Here is a 14,718-nt window from a genome sequence, read left to right as displayed (position 1 = left end):
CATTTTTGCATTGTACCTCCACAAAGTCACAGACAGTTGCTGGAGAAGTTGGCGCCTAGCAAACTTTCGAGGTAAACGGTTTCTAACAGTTGTTCTGTCAGCTATGGATCCTAAAATTGATAGGGCATATGGTGACCAAACACCAAAGGTTTCACACACAAGAGGGATAAAATCCCCTCCATTATCATTCACAATGTCCTGGTATTAGTTGCTGCAGGTATATGCTAGCTGCTACTGCTAACTGCTGCTAGCTGCTAATTTTCTGCTACTGCCAGCTACTAACTGCTGCTTGTTGCTGCTGTTGCTAGCTGCTACTGACTGCTACTGACTGCTACTGTTAGTTGCTGCCACTGTTAGTTGCTGCAGGTATGCTAGCTGCTGCTGCTAGCTGCTGCCTCTAGCTGCTAGCTGCTGTTAGCTGCTGCAGGTATGCTAGCTGCTGCAGTTGCTGCTGCTGCTGTTACTGGTAGTTGCTGCTAGCTGCTACTGGCTGCTGCTGCTAGCTGATAGCTGTTGGCTGCTAATCTCTTCTTTAAATGATTACTGTTCACTGAAATAAAATGTAATCAAAAGCTGATCAACTGTTTTATCAAAATAATTGTTATTACATTCACATACTAGAACATAATAATTATAGTGCCATCTTTTAGTGGTCAGTTGGCTGCTTATTCAGCTAAGTTATATTCATACCTTTCATAGCACAGGTATAAGACATTGGTTGTACTTAATTATTAAAGTAAGTTCTTTAGTTCATTTGGTGAACAAGCATTCTGAAACTGTTCTATGCATCAATAAAATCAACAAAGATTGTATTTACACACTGTAATAGCTAGAGCATTCGCTCTAAAGTCACAATATTGCTGATTATGTGTACATTCTTTCTAGCATTGCTGTATTTCATGTGTATAATAAAGCTGCAGCACATGTTGCTGCAGACCTTCAGTGCTGGTCACTGTAAAGCATTAATACAATAAATACTTTAGGATTAAGGAAGAAAATTCATCCCTCCTGGAGGAGACTGAGTGTGGCCCCGACTAGACATTGGGTGACCTGCAGTTCGATTCCTGGGGTTGGAGGGATTTTTTTCCTTATTTTGGCCCCTTTTCTGTTACACCTTTTCATCTATAAGTCACTAAGTCTAAGTCCTTGAAATTAGGTTAGGTAATCCTAAGGCTGCAGCACATGTTGCTGCAGACCTTCAGTGCTGGTCACTGTAAAGCATTAATACAATAATACAATACGAAAGAAGGTTGGCTATATTGAATACAGGAGTCTGATTAATAATCGATAAATCAAGAACTGTTAACAGCAGCTAGAAGCTATAGTTGTAAACAGGAGATAGCAGTAACAGTAGAAACTAAGGCAGTACATGTTACCAGCAGTTACCAGTATCTAGTAGTAAAATCTAGCAGTTATTGATAAGTAGCAGCATGTAGTTAGCAACTGACAGGAGTCATAATAAATGCATCAGTGAACACTACTGCAATTAGCGGGAGCAGTCAGCAGCTAGCAGCAAGTAACCACACAGCACTAGCTATAACAGCTAACAGTAGCAGCTACTTGTGAAATTAGTAGGTATATAGCTAGCTAGCAACTTGCAGTTAAAAGTTGGTATAACAGAAGCTAGTAGTTACAACCACACTAGCAGATTGCAGTTTACTTTACTACCTAGTTACAGCATGGTCTATAATAAATTCAAGAATCTATTAGATAATTTTTCAAATCAAATAACTTTTGATTTCTTGAATACTTACCACCACTGTGCTAACCATTTATGTATTTGATAAAGATTTAAAGGCTTTGCCTCCTTTCCTTTAAAAATTTCACCTCCCTCCAGATTAGGTGGCTTTGAACTACATTGCAACCCCTCCACCACTGACAAGCAATGACACTTCTACTTTGTCAGGATCTGCTGCTTATGTAATGCACTTCTATTACGTAAAACCTATCTATGTGTTAACACTGTGAGGAACAGATTAAAGTCATGCTCCTAGAATCACTTTACACATAACTTTGACCTTTTTGACTGCATTACATATGTCTCTGCAGTCTGTGTTGATAAACATTTCTCTGTAAACTACACACTGATATATGTAATAGTATACATTGTATCTATTGTGTAATCTTATAATTATTCCCTTTTAGGCTATAGGCACAAGCCTAAATAGTAGAGCGGCTTAGCTAAATATTTGTGCACTTTGTGCAGAAAGTATAAAACTTTGCACATAGTATCTACCTACCATGAAGTGTATTTTGATATATGGAGCCATTGCAGATTTGACCTTTGGTGTCCTCTACAGTTCATTTTATGCTAAAAAATAGTGACCTTTGTCTATATATTGCCCATACGACACTCAATTTGTTCAAACTAAGTGCAAAATTGAAGATCTTTGTCCAAGAAACAAGTTGATAATCGTTGCAAGTTCATAGCATATTCCATTTCAAAGTTGTGATAGTTTTTACCAGCAGCAAATTCGTATAAAGTCAACCGTTCTGTGAGATAAATCAACAAACATCATAATTTATGTAGTTTTGTCATCAGATTAAACTCAAATTTGAGGTTGTTTATGGCTATAATTTTGCTTCTGTATATAAATATAGCAATATTATTTTAATGCATCAAATTCTAAGGTTATACATGTTACTATCAGTCACGTCTGCTGAAAAATCTTATACGTATCTAACATACCGTATTGATAGCTCATTTTGTGAACTGACTATGGGGAGATTATGGTCCTGAACTATACCCACATCTTGTATCCCCTTAAATATTTATTTGCCTTTAGAGAGACACACATCCAAGATGTGGTGGAGTCTGCCAACTAGACAATTCAGTTGTGTTTCACAATTTGGTTCTATATAGTAAAATGTGTTCCATGTTTGTAAGTGTAGCTAAAAGGCTAACAACTTCAAAAAAAGGCATTTTTCAAAGCTTTACAGCAATAGCATACAGGTTTTAGAAACAGTACTATCAGTCAGACCTTCATCTAGGAAATGACTAAAGGGGAGTCACAGTGAGAGTAATGGAGGATGATGGTATAAAGATCTTTGTGTTCATAGCTAGTTTATACACATGGTATCTAAAAGGGCATGCCATGCATCCAGGATGTTGTATAGACTCCCACAGGTGCATTCTCAGGTGCAACCTCTAAAGTGCCTGAGAATGACTTACAGTACCTAAGAATGACGAGAAGTAATCTCATGCTTGTATTCTCAGGTACAGTTCTGGGCTATTGTACCAGGAAAAATACACATGTCATGTATTTCATTCAAATATTACAGTTGCTGTTGACGTATTCACTGAGATTTTGATTTATATATTAAGGAGTTCATTTGTAAACGGAGGTAAAAAAGATACCCCCCCCCACCCCCCAAAGAACTATTACAGAACCCCCATTGTAGTTAAAACTGTTGATAGAGCAACTTATGTATAATTATGAACTCTTTTATTGAACTACCACAAGAGAGGAGGGTACATGCCCCACTCCTGGATATCTCTCTTCACTTTTTGGTTGCATATGCAACCAGCAGTGCTTATGGTGAGCTAAAAAAATATACAAAAATTGAGTGGCAACCAAGAATGTAGATGAAGAGTGTAATTGTGTGGGTGGCTGGATATATATGAATTTGCTGTTGGTAAAAATTACTATAACTTTGAAATGGAATAGGCTATGAGCTTGCAACAAGTATCAACTTGTTTCTTGGATAAAGATCTTCAATGTGGCACCTAGTTTGAACAAATTGAGTGTCGTATGGGTGATATATAGACAAAGGTCACTATTTTTGAGCATAAAATGAAGTGTAGAGGATACCAAAGGTCAAATCTGCAATGGCTCCACATCTCAAAATACACTTCATGGTAGGTAGGTACTATGTGCAAAGTTTCATACTTTCTGCACAAAGTGCACAATTTGCTAGCTAAGCCACTCTACTAAAAGACCTATAGTATCCCACTATGTGCGTTGTTGTACTCTGTACAAACTCATGCATGTATGTGGTTATAAAGTACTAATAAAGAATTAATAAAATACTAATACTACATAGCAAGCAGTCATTCAGTAGTTAGCCAGCTAAAGTCGGATACTAGAACAGCAGCAACAGCTAGCAGCAGTTAGTAGCTGGTAGTAGCAGCTAGCCATAAACAACAGCTAGCAGCAGCTAACAGCTAGAGGCAGCAGCAACTAGTAGATAGTAGCAGCCAGTAGCAGCTAGCAGCAGCAGCCAGTAACAGTAGCAGCTAGCAGTAATCAGCAGCTAGCAGCCAGTACAGCAGCTAGCAACAACAGCCAGTAGCAACTAGCAGCGACTACCAGTAACAGCAGCAGCAGCTAGCAGTAGCAGCTAGCAGTAGCAGCAGCAACTGCAGCAGTTAGAGCATATTTGCAGCAGCTAACAGCTAGAGGCAGCAGCAGCTAGCAGCAGTAGTAGCTCCACCGCCTAGAGCTGACCTGCATGAGCGGAAAAAATTTGGCGGCCGCCTTAAGCGCGACATGAGCGGCCGCCTAAAAGATTTGGGCGGCCGCTAAGGCGGCAAGCGCGGGCGGGTGACGCTTCTCGGCCACCATACATATGCGTGACCGTGACCACACCTAGTCTCGCCCCCAGACCACAAGAGTCTGGTGATATGCATTACAACTCTTGGCAATGACGCATACGACCGAGGTCGCCGAAAAAAGTTCTGACGTCCGCGTCACTTATTCTTATTCTTTCGCGCGACTAGAACTCACTTGTTTCTTATCGCTGTCTACTTTAGGCGAAAATCTCTACTTAGGCCTTTTAACCGTAGCCACATGGATCCTAAGCAGTGCTCTATTATCAGTGAAGGTTTAACTCACACGCCTCACAATGATGCAATATGACGCAACGACACACCCTATTATTATTATTTTGGTCATCTCCTAACAGTCCTAGTAATTGCTAGCGATAGTGAACTGCTTTTGAAGCAAGTCACGGGTAGTCTCGCGCCCAGACCGCTTTTTTTTCTTTTGTGTGGGGGCGGAGTTTTTATCCGCCCCCACACTAAAAGGAAAAAAAAGCGGTCTGGGCACGAGACTAAGTCGCGGGTGTTATGGGTACAGCGCCGTCAGTCGCAATACCAAGGATTGATTTTTAACCTTGCGAAATGTGACTCAGAGAAGTGATATCCCGTTGGGAGAAGGAATTTACGGAAAGGTGTTTGAAGTAGAACATAAAGGAACGGATCTTGCCGCGCAACATTTCCGACCGAACCTGGTACTGGAAGGCATCAAGCGAAATGAAGACTTTCTTCAAGCCTGCCATTTTTGGAGTGCAGCCGCTCGTCATCCAAACATCATTCTGCTGATGGGGGTGTGGTATCGTGATGGTGACAATTCATTTCCAGCGATAGTGACAGAGAAGATGATGTGTAATCTACGATCACTGATAGAGAGCCGTGACGACGCCTTAAAAATCGACACTGATTCATTGAAAATTGCTGATTTTACGTGATGTATCCAACGGGCTGTGGCATCGTCTTCATTCACAGAACCCAGCAATTGTGCATTATGGAGTCACACCAAATAATATCTTACTGGGGTGCAGTCAAAACTGCGTGACAGCGAAATTAACAAATGTGGCCGTGGCTAAAGTTATAAAAATACTTGACCACACTTTTGACTCAGGATTTTTGCCTCCTGAAGCAGCAAGTAAAGATCCTCAATACAGACCACCTTTTGACATCTTTGGTTTTGGAATGGTGTTCTGGTATGCCGTTGTTAATTACGTAACCGAACATTGTCTGAGTATGGTAACTCCAAAAAATTGAATGCGGAGTTCTGAGAGCTCCATATGTTAAAGGCTGGAGATGGTGCAAATTTCAGGGTGTTACTAAAGTCTTAATTGTTGGGATAAGACTCCAGATAAACGCCCTTCCATTGACAAACTTTCTGAGGTCATCAAGGATCTGATCCACAGCAAACACGTGCACACTGTAAAGGTTAGAATGCAGCTAGCTAATTATGGGAAATTTGTGCATACACAGAAATAAAATTGGACAAACTATGAAAAAGCAGCTGTAGCAGGTACTCTTAATATGTATTTATGAGGTTTAGAATTGGTTGCTTATGTAACTGAAAGTGTTCTATAGTGAAAAAAAGCTGATAAATGTGGTGGTTGTGCTTAGGCCTAAGCTTGGTACATAAATTGGCACAATATCCATACTTTGGAACCCAAACTCTGCAACATTACTGGTTAACAACACATGTTCAATTACAAAGTAGGGATGCTTGCTCAGTAGAAGTCTAGACTTCAGTATTGCCATCCATCTCTGTAGTAATCTCGCATAGCCAGACTCTTTTGTGTGGGAGAGGGATAAGAAAAGGGTTTGGTGAACATAGTATATGTAGCATCATCGTTGGTCTATCAGAGATTGTGGAGATTTTTCTGAACAACTTCCATATTTCTAAACCAGGCGTGCCCACAGCTGGCCGAAGGCCGGCTGTGGGCGGGTGCCTGGTTTACTGAAATTGTTTTTGTAAAAGTGTGTGTGTGTGTGTGTGTGTACCTAGTCTCGCGGCGCCCGACCCTAAAAAGAGGGTCTGGTGAAACTGTGTACAAAAAGTTTGGCGCTGCCGGAATGTTGGAAGCTCCAATCAGATCGCTCCATTTCAAATTGATTATGTAATGCATACATTTCAAAAGATTCGCGGCTTACTGTTAATTACATCCGGTGACTCTGCAGCTTAAACTCATTGAGAAAACATGCAGCCATACAACTCTGTTGCGTTCGTTTTAATGTTGAATAAATAAAGTAGTGCTATTAGTTTGGTGATGCTGTAAGCAGATCTGGTTGAATGGATGTTGTGACGTAAACAGTGCACTTACGTAGCACGTAAAACGTCATCCAATAAACATTCCAGAACTCATTTTTTTGTACAGAATTTCACCAGACCCTCTTTTTAGGGTCGGGCCCCGCGAGACTAGTGTGTACCTAACCATAGATAGTATAACACCTGGATTGGAAACGGTTTTCGCGGACCCAATATACACTGTAGTTATGACATGGGCACTCTTGAAACAATCCCTGTTATCCGCGCTAGGGAAAAATAATTACCTTTGGACGCTGAAAAGCCGCTGGAGAATCTGAAAACTGATGAGTTATCGACGTGGTTAGTCATATTATAACATGCTGTACATGCTAGTCTAGTTTTTGTACGAAAAAAAGTACATATTCGCGTTTTGAAAAAATGCGCCATTTTTGCTTCCTCTCTCTTTCTCTGGAGCTAGCGAAAATTCTAAAGTGTTTTATGTCATGAATTTATGTTGTATTGATGCGCTATTTAATAGTGATACTGTACTGTGAGTTTGGAGGTGTTATTGTAACAAATTTGCGACTTGTGCCAAATTTTAGCCAGTAGTATCTTTTTGCCTGTTTCACAAATGGGCGTGAAACTAACCAGACAAGCATCTTTTGATAGTTTTGAGTCGCCGAGGTGATTGTCTGTGATAAAATACATCACTTAGGCTATATTTTGAGTTGGTATCTGTAGTAGATTAAGAACAACAGACCGTCTATTAGTTTCATGCCAACAATCTTTTCTTCCTTGTGTATGGGCCCTAAATGTGAGTCATTCTTCTAGATACAAGTTTGGTTTTAATGGTGCCACAATATCTAAGGATGTGAGGTAAAGAGTTTTAATCGTGTTAAGTTGTTAGTTCAAAATTTCATTGTAGCCAACCTGGTATAAATTTGAAGGTAACAATGATTATTTGGTCAGTGTATCATCGTTACTACTGTAAATATGGACAAATAAGAAGGGTAAGGAATAGTAGAACTGTTGTGAATGTTTAAGTGCTGATCGTTTGGTACATTTGTTTGCCATTGTTCTGAAATTTTGTGGCACTATCATATTCACAATAATTTACTATACTAAGGTCATACCATGTGTTTCACGGATTGTTTGCCCTCTAGTAGTGAAGCGGCAGGTTTTGTTAGTTATATGACTGCTCTATTAGAGTATCTCGATCTTGACAGGTGCAAAAGCTGAAGTCCTTCCATAATAAAGTAACGGAGCTCCATTTCCTTCCCCTTGGCTACTGTACCTATTACTGCTTGCACAATATTTTATTTTTGAGTTTGCGAAAGCATTGACCCACTGCATCCGCATCCATGAAACATAAGATTAATTTGTCATGGCCTAAGCTGATCACTGGTTTTATAGTTTAGTTGTATAGTTGTACTGCGCAAAAACAACTTGAGCTGTGAAAAGGGTTCCAGCCTTCGAAATTCTGGGTGAATAAAACTGTGCACCAAGAGAAATTAAAGTAAAGTAGTGCTGACCTTGTCTGGGTGGTAAAGGCTCTAGCTCCATTGGTTGTACAGTAAATAGTTAGTTGTTAGTTTGCCTGGTTAATTTTCAACTATGTTTGAATATGTAGTAGTGTAAGGGACTGTAAGTCCACACTTTTTACATCGCCACTCGTAACTGGCCTTGTACAATGGTTTTCAAAAATTGATAATAACAAGCAAAAAGAAACAAACTATAGTACGTTCGCGTTGAGCTGAACCCTCAAAAACGATTAATAACTTACGATTGCTACATCGCATGGGGCTCCTGTATAGCTCGATACGTAGCGCTTCTCGATCCGCTAAAAATATATTAAAAGCGCTTCATTCGAATGTAAGACACTCCCGTTATGGCACTGTAAAGTTTCGCCATACATTTTCAATGGGGAAGCCTCTAAAGCGCGGCCCTTTGATGGTCATGTTGACACATGTTTGTGGCGAAGCCAGACGTCACATACCCGCCCTCAACACGCATGATTTCACCATCCCTTATGTAAGAGGCTGTAATACACTTTTACAAGAAAAATAAAACAGATTTTGTGTGTGTAAAACAGAGTTGCATAAGTAGAAGAGCTGGGGCCACTGTTGCACTGTATTTAGAAGATAAGTGGCCTGCTTATATTCAGGTAAAAACTTCTTCAGCCTCAAAAGAGAAAAAAGCCAAATTATAACAGCTCAAAATCCGTTATGTAGCATTGGCGTTCCTGCAAGTGAGCCAAACAACATGTATTTTACTTCACATTCACCACAGCTGACTATCGTCTTCTGTTCCCATTTAGTCAATTTGTCATTTTAATACTTTTCTCATCACTTCACCACACATGTACACAGTTTTTCCAGCCAGCATTTTGTTTTTGAAGATACATTCCCAAAAAACTCTAAAAGTTTCAACAAATGAAATAATACTGTTTGTATGAATTTGGGCTGATAGTACCTGTAGTGACTTCCAAACACTCCTGCACTGATTAAATATACAAGGGATGGTATGTTCAACTTCGGATAGCACAATAAAGCAATGATATTTTTTATTAAAGTGCACACACTTACACGTACTTCATCTGTATTTTTATGTACTTCACAGAGTTTAATCCCAGCTACCTGATGACTCCTGGGGAACAAAATCAAGTTATAACACCAATGCTGCAAATATCAAACAATCTTACATCAGATGAAGTAAGCCCAGAAGAAGACTTGGACCTGCTGCTGCTAGTGGACAATTCATTAATACCACCATCACCATCTTCACTATCACTGCCGATTTGGATGAGGAATTGCTCTAGAAGTTCTTCATTACCCAAGTCTCATCCAAATACACAACTGGTCTTCCTTCAGTTCTGTTGCACCTCGTTCGTCTTTAATATTTATGATACTGATGGACTGTGCAGGGCTGCTCATAGCATACCCTGCACATACGTGTAGTGAAATTAAAGCACAAACAGTTTCAATGCTAACCTCTTGTCATTAATCGTCTTGTACTTAAATCCCATATCACTCAACACTCTTTAAAGCAATGTTCTACCCCCAGAGAAAACACCATCATTCTTAAGTTTGGCCTAAGACGGAGTAAGTGACAAAGTTCCAGGTTTCAAAATTTAACTTACCAAAATCTTTGAGAGCGATAGATTTCCTCCCTTCCGTACAATGAATGGATCTTGTCTGATAGTATCTGGGTTAAAACTGTCTGTATCAACAAGGACTCGTGAACATTTGTACCTGACGATTACAGAATTGAGTGGGCTTGTGCAAAGTGCATTTTGTACCTTTTTCTTGGCGTAAATAAATCGCCTTTCTTGCGGTGCTCCATTCTAATGGATGTCCTTGAAATCCCTGCGTGGCGTAATGTATGCCAAAACCCAGCAAAGAAGGCACGATACAATACCGGTGGCCTTCGAGATTCTCTCCGTGATGTTGATAGAAATTTTACATTTCTTCGCTTCTTGCTTAAAGTACTCCCATAGTTTCATAAGTGGATACTTCGTTTGGCTGTTTAACGTCTTCCCAAAAGGGTTTCGCTCCGCACTCGCTGACGGTATACTGGACGCCATATTCTCAACAATTAAGTGCGCGCCCGTAACATGGGTTTACGAATAAATGCGTCATAAACATTATGTTTAAAGCCTTTGATCTTGTATGGCTTCTTAATCAACAACTCAGGATTCAGCTCAACGCGAACTTACTATATACAGTGCCATGATATCACATATTTACCCCATCAAACAGGACCTGAACCATCTGTGAATTTTACGTATTTTGAAGGCCAGTATCACATAGAAGTGATAACCGCATCACTTATTGTGGTGCATGACTTACATACAATCCCTTATACTATATGCTAACGTAGTACACTACAAATACCATACAAAGTACGTGTTGTGTTCTTGTGTATTTATTTATTAATCAACTCATTATTGTGTTTAGTGAATAATTGTGTATTACATTTAATGCAGTATAGGATTGTGCTTGTGTCAGCAAGTACATGGAGAAGTGTCAGCAAGGAAAGGATGTAACATTAAGTCATCATCATCTTGATTAATTCTGTGGTGTGTACTTAATGGAGATGGACTAAGATGTTCAGTAAAGACTTGGATAGCAACTGGAGTTGTCAAAAGAAAATGTCTTCTCCATAATTAGATTGTTATGACTCCCCTTGTGGGAAGTGTGTTTGTGGTTGTGTGTGCCTGTGTGATAAACTATATTATTGTTAATAATATTAGGATAGTGCATGAATTGACTAGAACCGCAGGGGCGGATCTAGGATTTATAAAAGGGGGGCTAACTCAAGGTACTAATCTCTTGGGTAGAGGTAGCGAAGTACACTTCCCAGCATGCGAAGCATGCTGGAACTAGGGGGGTTTGGGGGCATGCCCCCCAGGAAAATTTTGAAAAATAGATGCTAAAACACTGCAATTTGGAGACATTTCCACATAAAATTCATAATATTTTCTGCCTGTAGATATTTTATATACTGCCTTTAGATTATAGGTATGGCTCTCTGAAGCATTTTGCTAATGGAAAAGTTTGGGTAGGTACAGACAACCAAGTACATGATGCACCCCTCTCACAATTGCACAACACTGAATAGATGCATGTTAGAATAATAATGTTGAAAGTGGAAAATTTTGAAATTTGAACAATACAAGATTGAATCTGAGAGCATTTTCAATGGAAATTGTGAACCTGAATTAAGTATTGTCGTACACAAGTAGATGAATGAAGCCCTTTAAACAGACCAATTCATTTCATTGCATGTATAGGTGCAGGAAGATTTGGAAAAATTCCATAACAGAACCAACTACATGTTTCCAGTGAATGTTCTATTAGAGTAGTTAGCTGACTGCTCTATTAGAGTATCTCGATCTTGTAAACCTCCAATGCTGATTCGGGTCCTTGTTGCATAAATTTTAGCATAAATCCACTGATAATACCTTGGAAAGACGTTTATAAGGTGGTTTTATGAGTATTTGTATTATTAGTGATCATATAATTATGCTAAGACAAAATTTCATTATAATACTCAGCATATTGATCAAGTAAAGCCTAAATATGAAGGGGGGGGGGGGGGGGGGGGGGCTTCAGCCCCCAAAGCCTGGATCCGCCCCTGGACCGATTTTCCGAAACAGTCATCAAGACAGTTCATTTAGTCAGAGGTGTAATGAAGTGACTCTTAATACAACACACTCTATTCTATTAGAACGCACAGTTGGTGACAATGTTCAGTCATTAATCTTCTTGGTTGTGTAGCGCGGCCGGGCTGGTTTCCCATATGTACTTGAATTGACTGGCTTCCCAATGAAATTGTGCACCTATGGCTAAGTAATGAACCTTTTCATTCCTCCGCCAACACATGAAAATAACCGCGTATTCGGTCCTTCCTGAAGCTTGACCTCCACACTTCCGGTAACACGGAGTGTTTCAACGCTCGAACTCCGTTTCCAATCCCGGTCTTTTAAGTAATATACTATCTATGACCTAACTACATATTTGTTTTGTTTTATAAGTGTTATTTTGTGTGTGTTTTGTTTAGTGGTTGTATGTGTTTTGTATTGGTGGGGTCTATTCTACGGAACGGAACGGAACGGAATGATGGACTAAACTACGGAACGGAATGCTTTCTCAAATTGAAGCTTGCAGCTTACCATTGCTGTACAAGTTATCGGTGGCACTTCCAGCTGGTAAACAAACGTACCCCAAGAAAGATAAAACGAACTTAAGGATCGATTGTGGGTTCTTGCTGTTTATCTTCGGATGTATCAAGTACGGAACTTAATACATGACTTGTTTTTGCTAATATGTGAGTTTTTTTTGCTTACTTTGACTTTAGAATGTACAATCTGGGGCTCAGCCTTTCTAATAGGCATAAATCCGGCAGTATGTAGCTACACTACAACAGAAACAAGTATGGTGACAAGCTGAATCAACTCTGTCAGGCTAAACAGAATCTGAGGAATTTTGTGCAGTGCGTGAGGAGTAAACATTCAGATACCTCAAGGAGGCTATATTGTATGAACATCAATGATTCATTAACAGAATAGTGAACTACATAATGTCAGATATCTTAGCCTGAGTAGTGAGTTGAATCCAGGATGGGGTCTATTTTACAGAATGTAATGTTTTCTGAATCAAAACTTACAGTTTGTCTAGCCGCTATCATTGCTGAAGTTGCATTCATCAGTGGAACTTCCAGGAAATGGAATAGGATAATAATAAAATATTAATAGCTGTTTCATACAGTGCATTGTTCTATTACCTGATATATCAAACAGGTCTCTTCAATTCATTTATTGCATGACCAAGGCAAGTTTTGTTACTACAATACAGTAGCTGATTGGATGTCAGTTGCTTCTGGTGATCTTGACAAGATAAATAGTTTAGAAGACCACTCAATTTCTCCAGTTTCAGAGCGTAATATCCACAGAGAAATTAACTAGAAAGTTACTGGTGACAGGAAAAGTCTAGGTGATCACGACTTTATTCAGTCTAATAAACAGAATATATGGTTGATTGAGTGAGGTATCACTTGCAGAATGTTCAGACAACCAGCGATGAGATGCATGCATGGATTCATTGAATTTTTGTTACAGTGAGTTGGAGACATTAAATATCCAAAAGCAAACTAACTGTATAATATTAGTTACTTGCTTTATATTTTCTCAATTTTGAGCCTGTATACAATTAATTAAATTTTTCTCAGTCCTAGAATAAGATGGGAGAGAAAATTTATCTTTGTTTACCTATACTGTACAGCTTCAAAGGAAATGAAGAATAAAATTAGTAAAACCACAACAAGGTGAATTACAGATTTAAATACTAAATATGAATTAGAGCCTTTAGATAATTATTGTTCCAAAGCAAAATTGTAGATGGAAAAAAACAAGGACTGGTGAGATCTTGGTTATTTAATGACAGCGGTTGGGGATTAAAAGGGTGGTAACTTCTTGTTCTTGAATATGTTGCAAAGTGGAGGTACAAATCAAAATGGGATATCAATTTCATTACGAAAAATTTGTATACTTAAATAATCTAGCATTACTGTATTCATTTGTCCTCCACTTAAATATGCTACAATAGTGTCGGTACATTGGCAGTCTACCTTGAAATCTCAACTCTAGAGTAGATCCAACACAGAGCAGCCCACACTGTAACAAATGCATGTGATCCAACTGTAATTTCATGGACCATGCAGCTGGACTGGGAATCACTTGAAAATAGATGAACAAATTTAACCTGTTTTGTTTGAAGTGAAGCATGTGAAATGTTACACTTAAGAAATCCAAGGATTCTTAGGTGGTATGTAATTAATATGAGTGTTCCATTTCTGGTCTGACTAGATACATTGAAATTACACACACATCTTGGTCCAAATCACATTTGCCTGGTGGCTACGGGCATGGTTTCACATGCATAGCTAGGCTTATAATTGAGATTTGGTTGATCTTGGAGTTTTGGCATTTGGCCTGATTCAAGGCTAGCAGTCAGACACATCCTTGAATTTGTGCAACAGAAAAAATCAGTTCACTATATTGAATACAACATTAGTCCACTGCACCGGCTGTTAATAACTCCATGCATATCAGCGTTGAAACCGGGTCGGGTCATCCGGGTCACATTTTCTCAGGGTCATCCGGGTCTGACCCGGATTGGATCACGTGAGAAACGAAATTGATCGTTTAACAACGTGGAACCTATAAACACTAGTCGCGTAGCTCTTTCGTGAGCCACGCCCACTTATCGCGTTATAAACATACGCTCAGCCACGCCCATTTATTAGTAAGTGCAGTCTGTAGCATGAAACTGTGTCCGTTTCTGTCTGCAAGCTTACGTAGAGCCACGCCCACTAATCGATTAATGTATGAGTTGTATATAGTCTAGGTCTAGTCTTGCAGCAGGATAAGTGCTTTTGTGAGTCACACCCA

At 39.3% G+C, this 14,718-nt stretch overlaps 1 long non-coding RNA gene across 5 annotated transcripts; it reads right to left on the bottom strand.

Moving 5' to 3' along the window:
- Window positions 1-8,794: 8,794 nt before the first annotated feature.
- On the bottom strand, window positions 8,795-10,386 carry LOC136238241 (uncharacterized). Of its 5 annotated transcripts, XR_010692860.1 has the most exons (8): window positions 10,185-10,386; window positions 10,066-10,132; window positions 9,907-10,018; window positions 9,758-9,858; window positions 9,469-9,708; window positions 9,359-9,413; window positions 9,240-9,298; window positions 8,795-9,183 (listed from the first exon to the last, which is right to left on the bottom strand). It is a non-coding gene; the product is annotated as an uncharacterized lncRNA (long non-coding RNA). The 5 variants fall into 5 exon arrangements; XR_010692859.1 differs by having other exon boundaries at window positions 9,353-9,413; window positions 10,066-10,385; XR_010692862.1 differs by having other exon boundaries at window positions 9,240-9,266; window positions 9,353-9,413; window positions 10,066-10,385.
- Window positions 10,387-14,718: the final 4,332 nt, after the last annotated feature.

This window comes from Dysidea avara, chromosome 11 (genome assembly GCF_963678975.1).
Source record: "Dysidea avara chromosome 11, odDysAvar1.4, whole genome shotgun sequence".
NCBI lineage: Eukaryota > Metazoa > Porifera > Demospongiae > Dictyoceratida > Dysideidae > Dysidea > Dysidea avara.
Note: the sequence above shows the minus strand (reverse complement) of the source record. Positions and strands in the feature narration are given on the sequence as shown.